The 12,917-nt window shown below is 37.1% G+C and overlaps 1 protein-coding gene across 10 annotated transcripts in view; it reads left to right on the top strand.

Annotated features, from left to right (window-relative positions):
- The window catches only part of COL24A1 (collagen type XXIV alpha 1 chain), a 337,788-nt gene that overhangs the window by 130,522 nt on the left and 194,349 nt on the right, over positions 1 to 12,917 (top strand). The gene's annotated exons all lie outside the window — the stretch shown is intronic.

Raw genomic sequence — 12,917 nt, 5'->3', positions numbered from 1 at the left:
TGTAAATAGTTTGGACTAAATTTTTTTCTTTTATGTCAGCAACAGTGAGCTCAAGAAAATGGAAAAGATGTGCCACATCGTAGTCCTGATTGTATCACAGCTGATTTATTTGTTCTGCCCAACAGCTACTAATAACACATACTTGGGGCTTGAAATCAAATTTCAAGACGTAAACGCCATTGGATTTTTAATGCAGAATACTTCCAATTTCTTAATGTGCATATATCGTTTAGATCTCATATTCTAAAGTAAAGACAGTCAAGTCTGTCGTACATATAGCAAATTTGCTTGTATATTCTTTGAAATTCTTATTTTGGCTTAATGCTGGATGTAGAGTGATTTTTTTTTTTCCCTGTAATACTAGATAGGACATAAACTTCTGAGATGAAACATTTAAATTTTAAAAAATCATTTTGTGAATCAAAGGTAGACTACATGGAGATAAATCTTCTAGTTCAGAAATATAAGCCAAAATATATGCGTACATACCCGTATAAATACACATTCACATCTACTCTAGAATCCTAGGTACAGCAGTGAAACTGAGAAAGTGAATTTGGCTTTACAATAAATTAATCACAGCAGTAAAATTCCGGTAACGTCAAAGCAGGAGGCAGAGTTTCTAGCAAGAGTGCTGCCTGATGCTTTCTCCCCCTCTTTGTAAACTGTTAAGAGCTGCTCCTTACTCCACCGCTGTCTCTCAGGGTTGGCTGATTTCTATGCCTATTCTTACTTATTACCTAATTTTAAGGCATATTGAATAGTTTAAAAATCTAAAAAAACTACATCGTACCTAGTTTTACTAACAGGTAATTGAAGGTAAAATACAGCAGTGTATTGATGTCATCATTCTGGGAAGAAGGAAATTGTTTCGAGTGGTTAAAATGATTATTAACAAACAACTAAAATAGTAATTAACAGATTAATATACATTTATCTCTTTTATAAGCCTGTATTCTTTTAATCATTTTCATGAAAAAACTTCCTGGAATGAATTGTATTTACCTGTCTTCTCATACGGAGATAAATAGAACCTAATTTATTTTTTATTATCTTTAAAGTTTACTTTTATGAATGCGGATTGTTCTATTGGAGTTTTAATTACAGATAATGTGTGTCCTGGGAGGTGTTTTTGCTTCAGTGTGGTTTGGGATTGTTTTCTTTTTTTTCCATAAAACTGGGTTAAAGGACAGCTGGCCTATGATTTTACTTGCTACTTGATCTTCTGAAGTTTTTTTCTCTTGCCTTTGAGATTTTATGATATGAAATCACCATTCAAAACATTGTCACATTGTCCTTGATTCCTGCGAGGGACTGAGCACCATCCTTGTCAGACTGTGCCAGTCTTCTCACCTGTTTAAATTTTTTTATGGGGCTAAAGATGTAAGCTGTACTCTGTCAATAATTGGTGCAAGATTGTTTTGGGAAATGGGGCCTAATCTAAAGATCATAACTTCTTCTTGATCGTAAGTATATACTGTGTGGACAATCACATATGAGGCAACACTTCTTCTATTTAAATCTTTCTCAACACTAGGCTTTTAATAGAATTGTAGGTCCAAGAATTTAAAATAATATGTTTAATAATACATCAAGCCTGAAAAGTTTCTACTTGTGTAGTGGAAGAATTTTATCAAGTAAAGGATCTTATATGTGGTGCTGAATTTAGACTTTATCCCGTAGGCAATGATCAAAGAAAGACTTGTAACCAAAGGAATGAGATGATCAGACTTGTGTTTTTGACATTTGATTGGTAGAAGGAACAAAGCTAAAAGAGAAGGAGGGTGGGAGAGAGAGGTGACAAGAGGAGGGAAGGAGAAGGGACAAGACTAAGGCTATTTGGGAGGATAATGCAAGGCCAGGGGAGTAATGATGAGAGCCTGTCATGACAGGAAAGGAAAGCTTCAGGAAATAGGAAATATAATTCACAGCACTTGATCCATTCATTTCAGTTCATTCAGCTTGTGTGAGAGAGGAATAAAAGACGAATTTAATATTTTTTGCTTGAACAATTGGGTTAAATGTGGATCACCATTCTGAAAATAGAGAATACAGTGGTAGAGTGTGTGCCTAGCATGCACGAGGTCCTGGGTTCATTCCCTAGTACCTCCATTAAATAATAAATAAACCTAATGACCTGCCCCCCACCCCCCAAAATAATAGAGAATAAGAAAGAAGGAGGAAGATATTCAGGGTGGGTAGAGACAATGCTTTGGTTTTGACTTTGTTAGGGCGGAATTGCCTATGGAACATACAGGAAATTAGTTTCCTAACTGTATAGAAAATTGTAGGTCTGAAACTTGAAAGAGTGAGCAAGAGATGCATTTCTGTATAGTCATCCACACAGAGGTATTAAAGGAAGTGATTGTAATAGGTGAAGTAATTTTGGGAGGGTTTATGAAGTAAGGTTGGAAAGTACCGCACCTAGGCCATCACCCGCGGAAGGCTACGTTCTGTGTTCATAGTGCAGTGAAGTTTTAAATTGACAATATAAGAGCAGTAGAATAAACTTTGGTCCCTTAAAAGCATCATGAGGAGAAAAAAAATCACAGTGAAAATTAGAAAATAATCTAGGACTGAACGATAACAAATCACTATAAAATCTGGAGTGTCGTACCTCAGGCCACACCTCGAGGGAAATTCACAGACTAGATGCGTTTCTGTAAAAGGCAAGAAGGATCAGGAATCAGCTGTGCACAGCACAAGCCTAGGGACTTGTTTGAAAAGGAGAAAGCCACTGCAAGAGGTCAAGTAGGATAGACTGTGTTCTCTGTGAGTAGGAGACTAAATCCCCAGGAGGCATGCGTGCTGCAGAAGGCGGGCCCCTAAGAGTCCTGTGAAGAGTAAGCAGGGAAGGGCCTGGGGACTAATAACATAGTTTCTGACTTGTGTTAAAAACTCAGCTGAGATGGAAAAACTTTTCCCCAAAATACAGCCAGAAAGTTCTGTACATTTTATTGGAACTGGATTACAAACTTGAGTCTGAGCATTCTACTGGCCAAAAGCAATGAAACACGGTCAGATTCTCTTCTCCCTTGGATAAAAAACATAAACTTGTTCAAAAGAAGGGCAGCGATTCACGGTATTGTGTGATTTCCATCTTTCAGTCTAGACTGATATCATAATGCCGAAGTACAATTAGTAAAAGTAATTCTGTTAAGGCCCAAAATGGTGAGACCTAGGTATAGCTTTTTGTTAATTACTGAGGAATGAAAGGTGTAAGTTAATATCTGAAAAGTACAGTGCATTTGGAATTAATATCTTCTGAGTGAGAATTGGGGAGTTAGAGTCTGAGTACTTTGAGCAAATTACTTGGAGTTTCTTAAATTGTGAATGTTGTAATGTATTTATTTAATTGTATCTTTTTCTAAATGGCTTATCAGTTGTCCCAGAACCATTCGTTAAGCAATTTGTCTTGACTTTAGTGATTTTAAAATGCCACTTCTATTATACACTAAGTTTCCTGGTTCTTGAGTCTATGTCTGGACTTTGTTTTCTATTCCACTTGAATGGTTGTCTGTTCCTGGACAACTGTCATTTTATTTTAATGGTAGAAGCTTTATGGTATGTTTTTTAACTTTACTGAGAAATAACTGGGCATAATTACAAATATAATCACATATATAAAAGTGTACAATGTGATGATTTGATACACATGTACCTTGTGGAATTATTACCAAGTTCAAGATAATTAACATATCCATCACCTCATATAGTCAACTTAAAAAGATTTTTTTTTTTTTGTGAGAATGCTTAAGATCTCTCAGCAACTTTCAAGTATATATGTCTTTAACAATAGTCCTGATGCTGTAATTAGATCCTTGGAACTTATTCTTGTTGTAACTGAATATTTGTACCCTTTGACCCTACATCAGCCTATTTCCTCCTGCCCCCACCCAGCCCCTAGAAACTACCATTCTCTTCTGTTTCTATAAAATTGACTTTTTTTCAGATTCCACATATAAGTGATAACATACAATATTGCCTTTCTCCGTCTGACTTGTTTCACTTAGCATAATGCCCTCCAGATTCATCTTTGCTGTTGCAGTTGACAACATTTCATTCTTTTTTATGGCTGAATAATAGTCCAGTGTTTTATGTATTTATCACATTTGTGAGATATACATATATATGATATATAGAGAGATGTGTTATAACAGTATATCACATTTTCTTTATACATTCCTCTATCGAAGAACATTTAGGTTGTTTCCATACCTTGGCTATTGTGAATAATGCTACAGTGAACATGGGATATGTATATCTTATTGAATTAGTATTTTCATTTTCTTTGAATAAATACCCAGTAGTGGAATTTCTGGATCATACAGTAGTTCTATTTTTAATTTTTGAGGAACTTTTCTTACCATTTTCCATAGAGGCTGCACCAATTTATATTACCACCAACAGGGCACACCAGGGTTCTTTTTCCACATCCTTGCCAACTTTTCTTATTTCTTGTCTTTTTGATAATAGTCATTCTAACAGGTGTGAGGTTACGTCTCAATGTGGCTTTGATTTGCATCTGCCTGATGGTTAGGGATGCTGAGCATCTTTTCATGCACCTGTTGGCATCTGTGTGTCTTCTTCGGAGAAGTGTCTCTTCAGATTCTCTGCCCATTTTTTAACTAGACTGTTCTTTTTTCTGTTGAGTTGTATGAGTTCTTTATATATTTGGGATATTAACCTCTTATCCAATATGTGGTTTGCAAATATTTTATTGGATTTGATTTGTATTTATGAATTAATTTAGGGAGCAGTGACATTGTTATGACATTGAGTCATCCTCTTAAAGAACAATGAAAATGTCTTTCATTTGTTCATGTCTGCTTTTGTATTTTTCAGGAATGTTTGAAAGTTTTCCTCATGTAGATTTTTGTACATTTCTTATTAAATCTGTTCCTAAGTATTATTTTTATTGTAAATGAGATCTTCTCTACCATTATATTCTCTAACAGGTTTCTGTATGTGTATGAAGATTACTAATTTCTGAATGTTAATTTTGCATCCTGCTACCTTAATGGTTTCTTGTCTTTGAGTTACTTTTACCACTGGTTTTCTAAAGTTTTCTATTCATACTCGCGTGTAATTTGCAAATAGGGTTCATTTTAGTCCTTTATCAGTTCTCATACCTCTAATTCAATTCTCTTGTCTAATGGCATTGTAATACCTCTAGTGCAGCACTTGAAGAGGGTGCATCCTTGCCTTGTTCCTCATTTTAGTGGAAATGCTGTAGTGATTTCTCATGAAGTAAATGCTAGAATAAAAATTAAAAGAGGCACATATTTTATCATGCTAAGAAATATCACTTCCTATTTCTTGAATTTTTTTTCATCTGGAATGGTTGTTACAGTTTGTCAAATATAGAGTCAGATATTATATTTTCAACATCTATGGTATGATTATATATTATTTCTTTTTCAATCTGTTTATATAGTATACTACAGTAATGGATTTTCATTAGTTATTTTCTATGTAATGACTGTTTCAATATAATTTCTGTGTATTGACTATTTCTATATAATGACTTTTCTGTAGCATTCTTGAAAAACTCCTACTTGATCATGGCATATTGTTTTCCTAATATAATGCTAACTATACTAATATTTATTAGTACTTTTACATCAGTATTTGTACGTGATATTGACCTATAATATTCTCTCTTTTTTGATACTTCTTTATCAGGTTTAGATATCAATGTTATATTTATTTCATCAAAATAATTAGAAAGTCTTCTTCACTTTTAGTGCTCTGGAATAATTTATGGGACACTGGGATTATCTTATCTGTGAAGCTTTGGCGGAATTCCCCTGTGAAACTATCTGGAATTGATGCTTTTTTATGGGGTAGTTTCTTGATAGCTTTCTGTATTGCTTCTGTGGAAATTAGCCTGTTTAAGCTTTTTATCTCTAATGGTGTTAGCTTTCTTAAATTGTTTTTTCCTTAGGAAATTACCTGTTTCATCTCGGTTTTCAAATTTACTTTCATATAAATCTGCAGAATAGTCTCATGAGTTTTAAATTTTAATAGTTATCTCCCATGTGCCATTTAAAATTTTCTTTAAATTTTTTATATTTGTCTTTTTTTTTTTTCCTCTTGATTAGGCTCGATTAAGTTTGTCTAGTCTGTTATTTTTTCTCAGAAAAATCCTGAAATTTTCGTTTATTGTCTTCTGGGTTTTTTTTTTTTTTTCTGTACATAATCAGTTTCTCCTTTTATCTTTATTATTTCCTTGAGATTCTTTTGGTTTTTGTTGTTCTTTTTCTTTTTGAGTTGAGAATTTAATTTTATTTATTTTCACTCTTTTATTTTTATTCCTAAAACTATTAACGGCCATGACTTTCCCTCTGATCATTGCTTTAAATGTTTCCATAGATTCTGGTACGGAGTACTTTTATTGTCATTATTTTGTAGATATTTTATAATTTCAGTTTGTATCTCCCTCTTCACCCAAGAGTTACTTTAAAAAGAGTTAGAAAATTTCCAAGTGGGAGAACCTTTTGGTTTTGATTTTGTTAATAATTCCTGGCTTTATTGCACTGTTATTATAATCTGCTGTTTAGTTTTATGGAATTTACTGATCTGATCTTTTGTTTGTGACCTAATGTATGATCGCTTTTTGTGAACATTCAGTATGAACTTTTCAGGAAGGTATATTTTTATTATTAGATGTGAAGTTTTGTATATAGTGACTTGCTCTTCTTATTGATTATGTTCTTTACTTTTTGCTACATCTTCACTCACCTAATCGATCTGTCTGTGTTAATAGAATGCACCGTGGCTACTGTTAATCCAGTTGCTTTGGAGCCGCAACCGATGACTTATTTCTCCCTCCTTCATTATCTATTTTAAATTCCTCTCACCCTCAGCTTCTCCGCAGTAGTCCTCGGTGACTTCTCTGGTGGTATAAGCTACACCTTCATTACTGAAGGGCATGAACTTTTGTTTGGAATTCCAAGATGTGCCCATCATATCACCTACACTCCACAGGTATTCTGTTTTGCCCTTTTTGAATAAAGTAGCCTTTCCTCCTCTTGTTTTTCAGAGTCAATTAGCCATGCCAGTTTGGTGACCCCTCTTTTTGTTTGCTTATATTTTGTCTTAAAAAGTCTAAGTGCCCTGGTGGCAGCCATAGGTTTTAGTTTAGTGGAATGTTCGCTGTATCTGCTGTCAAGTTGAGCTCCTTTGGGTGTCAGGATCTCCAGCCCTGGAGTCCAAAGTTTTGGGGACAGAAAGCACAAAATGTACTGTTTTATTGGGAGTGATGGGGAACAGGACCACACCCGCTTCTACTTCTTGGTTCCCAGACTCATGTATCCTTCCTAGTTGGGACAAAGCATCATATGGAGGCCCCTGATTTAACAAATACACTCTGTCCCAAAGGGTGGCACTCCTCCTTTCATATTGTTTCCTCTAAAGGTGTTTTTTAGTTATAACTTTAGAAGGCAGTTCCAGTGTTCTTTGAGGCTGGCTACCTCCAGGTGATGCAAGGTAGATTTAAACCAATGGATCTTAGTGGACCGTGGGCTCACTCTTGTACCCCCTGCAATGCAGGGATGCTGTGCTGTGCGGGGTTCTGTAATTCCCTAGATAGTGGTGCTAGTTAAACCTCTAAAGGAATGAAAGGCACGCTTTTATCTAAAATATGTATCTATCTCTGTAAAGATGAACTGCTGATACTTTCAGATTGAAAAATTTACATGAATGTAAACTGGTTTTTATTCTCATTTTTTAATCGTAAGTAAAAAACGTGCATTTGCCAAATCGGTGACTACACACCACATAAGGGAGAACGCAGTAACCTGCGTTGGCGGTAATATCACCTCTGACACGGCGGCTGCAGCTGGGGCTGTGGCCGTCCAGTCGTTCTCCAGAATCTAGCTGACCTCTGCAGGGGCCGGTCTGGCAAACGAAACAGCGCTCTGATAGGGACCACCACCCTGCCTGTTGTCGATCTTTAATAGTGCCAGTAATGTCTGGCATTCTCTCTAGCACAGTGTGATTGGCGGTCATGTGGATGTGAGTGACTGGCTGATGGTCAGAACCAGAGGTTTCCCCTCACTGCAGTTGCTTTGGAGCCACAACTGATGACTTATTTCTCCGTCCTTCGTTATCCTTGTCTTTTGGGCTGCTCTTTAGACAACCCAGTTCTGATTATTCATTTTCAACGGATCTTTCTGAGATGCCTATTATGTTAGTCACTGAAAAACACAAACAGTGGTGAATTAGATTAGGCCCTGACTTCATGAAGCTTAGTATTCAAGAAATTAATACTTAATTCAGACTGTGTTAAAGCCTCCACTGCCTCTGTCCTTTTCCCAGACATCAAGGTTAATTAGATTTGATAAAATAAAAAAGTTAAAAATCAGGACATTCTTTAAAAGTCTAGAATCAGTGTTGTTTTCAGAAAACAATTATAAAATAGCCAAAGAATTTCTTTCTTGAGGTCTCTTGTCTCTCCCTTCTATATTCTCTACCTCTTGGACTCTGAGTTCTTGTCTATCTCAGACAACCAGGATCTCTTTTTCTTTCCATAATTTACCCTTCTTATCCAAGGCCTGCTTTTCAAGAAAGACCTGATAAATGTATTTCACTCCAAGCAGCAACTGGTTAACAGCTAACTGCAGTATAATCCCCATTCAAGTATATTTACATGTCAGCGCTAAATAGAAACCTGGAATTCATGCAGTGAGTCTTGAATTGTAGGGTTTTGGGTGACACTTAGCGAGCAGAGGAAGATTTGTGGCTGATTAGAAACTTTGATGCTCCTCAAATTAACCACACGGTACAAGTGGTTAGCTACACTGTCAATGAGACAAGACTGGCCAATATTTCTTGCTAGTGCCTTCTGGTTCAGAAGCTCACATCTTCGTAAGAGTTGGTAAAAGCAAAGCACTCTGAGGTTTTTGTTGTAAATGCTAAGTTATCTGCCATTGGCACTGAAGAGAGCTGCTAATCATTAAAGGTCGTCTGAACAAATGTCACTTTAAACCACCTCAGAGTTTTTTCCTTGCTTCTTACTGTTTTGTTTATTCTAAATGAATTACTAAATTGCTATAACAAAGAAGTAAATATATCTGTGCATTTAACTTTTCACAGAATTGTAAATAGTAGAGGCATCTCAAGATAAAACATGATGTGCTTCAAAACACAAGATTAATTTTTTTTCCGTAATGGTTCTTTGTCTGTCTTTAGGGAAACCACGTGGGTAATGCTGTACAGAACTCTTCTCTATTTCTTTAAGCGTAGTAGCATGGGTTTTGAGCACTAACCCCATGCTTCCTCCCTGTTCTGGCAGCAAACTACCTTCCAGTGTGGTATCAGGGTAGTTAGAATGTTTGTTTATTCAGCTGTTAACCTCCCTGGGCTGCAGAGGTTGCCAAACAGTTGAATTTTGGATGATGTTCTTGGTAGATAGGGCCAGTTGTTTACTACAAAAATGAGCTGAGACCACTAATCACAGACATACCAGTAGTGGCCAAGCAGTCATTCAGCTTTTTCCACCAGGGTGGTCTTCACTAGTGACAGAGACTAAAGTTCATTTGGAGAGTCTGCTCATATTAAGCAAGGCCTCCTTCTAAATGTCCTCTCATCACCTCAGTGGACTTAGCTGGAATCAGGCCGCCTGTGGCCAGCTGCATTAGTTGAGTAGATCTTACTGCTGATGGACTCCCTTCACTTAAACTGATTACATCTTTGATATCTTTTATCACTTGGGTCCTGTTGAGTAATTTGTTGTTTTTAGTTGTTACTCAAAAAGTGGTTCTGAAAGAAAATATGTGATTAAATTAGTCAATGAAAAAATTATTTCTTGAGTTCCTACAGTGTATGAGGCTGTGTGAGTGTCTGGTGAACACTGTAGGATATGTACAAAAAGAACGTAGCATCCGTAGTTTGGGGAAGTTTACAGCCTGCCTGGGAAAGACAAGCTATGTACAGATACTGTTGGATAATGGTAAAGGCATCATGTGAGAATTAAATAAGTAGTTACTATACTTCAGTGTTAGTAGAGAGAGATTAACGTGAAGTGAAAGGATTAGGGAAGGGTTCATGGAAAAGATGGATCCTGAATTAGATTGTTAGTGAGTGAAGGGCAGGAAAAGGGGATGGCAGTCCAGGCAGGGTGAATCACATGAGCAGAGCTAGACATCTGGGCCATATGCGTAGTGCGTTTACAGAGCGTGAGTAAAACTGACTAGCTGATGCAGATTCTCTGTGTTGGTACAGTGACAGTTAAAGCTGTAAATGTAGATTGGTGCCACATTGCAGAAGGCCTTTGATTCCAAGCTGTGTCAGAGGAGAGTGTTCAGCAGTTAGTCAGGTCTCATATCACAGTTGTTTTACGGGGAAAAAAAAGGAGACTCTTCCCCTCATCCCCTAAGTAAACTAGCTGGAATTTTATTGATTTGTCTGGTTTCTACTCATTGTGGTCACAGATTTCTATCTTTGATTTGCCTAGTTTCTGACCATAGTGGCCACAAATTTCTATCCTTTCATACTCCGTGTAGGTGGCGGTCTCTATAATATTATCTGAAAGGAGATGGAATCTTCTGCCGACCTGGGATGAATCTTAGTACTGTTAGTTACTGTTAGTAATGGTGTATCGTACTGTTGTTACAGTGAGCCGGACCTGAGACTGCTCACCAGACTGATGAGGAAATCTTTCCAGCTGGAGGAGAGTTAGTGATAGCTGGAGTGACTGTCTTTAGAGATACTTTCTGTTCCCAGTACTTGGCCTGCAGCCATCCTTCCCAGTTCCTCCTCTTAGCAGGCAATAAAACAGGTGACCATTTATTGCCTGGTTGACCATATAGTTTGGTCATGTTCACTGCTTATTCTCTGGTGAAGCCCTCATACTTCCTCTTCCAGAAAGCTATGCCTCCATTAGTGTCCCATCCTCATCACCAGAACTGTCAGGGACTGTGAAGGAGCTGAGATTTTTATCCTGTTTGCCAGCCAACAAGCTAGCCTGACAGTTTCACGGATTCTGGCAGAAGACACGAGACCTCTGGGACAGAGACCAAGGGTGGGTTCTGACTCTCAGCAGTAGCAATTTCCTGAGTGTCAGTGTTTTTCTTTTCACTGATTGGTTGCGCTTCAGTTTTCATAGGGTGATATGAAGAGAGCTATATAGAGAGGGTTACATGACATAAGGGAAACTTTGAGCTTAGGGAAGCTGAATCTTTTATAATGGGCAGGTATAAAAAGTAATGAGTTCCAGAAAAAGACATTATTATATGGACATTAAGTGCTCCTGTATTTTGCTAGAGAGGGAGACACTATCCTTACCTTTACTGCACAACATTCCCTGAAGAGACTGGTACAAGGAATAGTAAATATCTCACTTGCGTAGTATACAGAAATTTGAAGGACTATGGAGAATTATCTCCCCACAACACGTTAAGTTAAATGTTGGAGGCATAAGGGTGAGGAAGACACATTCATTTTCCTGCATGATCTCATATTGTAGTGAAATAAAGAAATATACCCATAATTATACTGTGATAAGTATTAAACAGCCATATTAATAGAGTTCTGTAGGAAAATAAAGGAACAAGCTACTGATTTTGACTAAAGGGACCCATGAAAGGCTTCACAGATGATGACACATTTGAGTTGGTAACAAATTGTATGATGAAGGAACCTGGGGCAAGGAGTTAGGAAAGAATTCCAAGAAGTGTGGTTGCTTGAGCATTAAGAAACAGTAGGGGCTTAACAAATGCAAACGAAGGGCAAGGGCATTCCAGAACAGGTATGTGAGGAAGCTAGGTATATTTAGAGAATTGCAAATAGTTCAACGTTTTAGTCAGATCTATTTCCATTAAAAGCGACGGGAACATAACTCAACCAGCTTTCAGCCAAAAAAAAAAAAAATAAAAAAAAATTCAGGATCAGCTAATGTAGTCAGGATGTCCAGCAGTGCATGTGCCTAGAGGTTTGGCTGGATACAGGAGCTGGATGAATATAATTAAGATAAATTGAAAGTTTGAGATTTGCAGATACTAACTACTTTATATAAAATAGATAAACAACGAGTTTCTACTGTATAGCACAGGGAACTATATTTAATATCTTATAGTAACCTATAATGAAGAAGAATATAAAAACAAATATGTGTATGTGTATATGTGACTGAACTGTTATGCTGTACACCAGAAATTGACACAACATTGTAAACTGACTATACTTCAATTTAAAAAAGTAAAAAACCCAAAAAAACTCCAAAAACAAGCAAATGAAGAAAATGACAGTCTCATCTCTTAGCCTTACTTATCTCCATTGAATTCATTCATAACACATTGTGGAAAAGGCAACTCTGGGCTGATGTGGCTTTTGGCAACTCTGGGCTTATATTGCTCTCAGAGTTAGCAAAATTCGCCAAAAGAAAGTGCTCTTCTTTCCTTATAGCTCCAGCAAAGATTCTAAGGTGGACCCAACCAATCTGACTTGGATTACATGATCATCTTTAAATCAGTCACAACAACCATGGGACAGAGTACTGTAATTGGAAAGATTTGGATCATTTACCCTAAAAACTGAGATGGGGACCATCAGATGCAAACTGGAGAAGAGTAGTTTCCCAAAGAGATGGTGAGCAGAGAAAAAGAAATGCCCTCTGCATTTCACTCCATGCTGCCCAATATCTGTGTATGCCCTCTTCCCACTTACGCAGTTTCTAAACTGCTTTTGGTAACGCGGTGCAGCCACTCACACAGCTGAAAATACGCTCTCCCTTCCCGAAAGGAAGGTAACCGAATGTATTGTTCAGTTACTCCTTACAGCTCCAAGGCCAGGTTCCTGGTTCATTCTTCTCAGTGAGGCCCAGGTATAGGTCTGCATCTCAACTAATCAGGGGATTAGTTTAGAAAGAAAACAAGATAGCCACGATATTCATTCCATCTGGGGAAAGGATGGGA

The sequence above is a fragment of the Camelus ferus genome, chromosome 13, assembly GCF_009834535.1.
Source record: "Camelus ferus isolate YT-003-E chromosome 13, BCGSAC_Cfer_1.0, whole genome shotgun sequence".
In the NCBI taxonomy this organism is placed as follows: Eukaryota; Metazoa; Chordata; class Mammalia; order Artiodactyla; family Camelidae; genus Camelus; species Camelus ferus.
The sequence above is the reverse complement of the archived record's forward strand: the minus strand, read 5'-3'. Positions and strand labels throughout refer to the sequence as shown.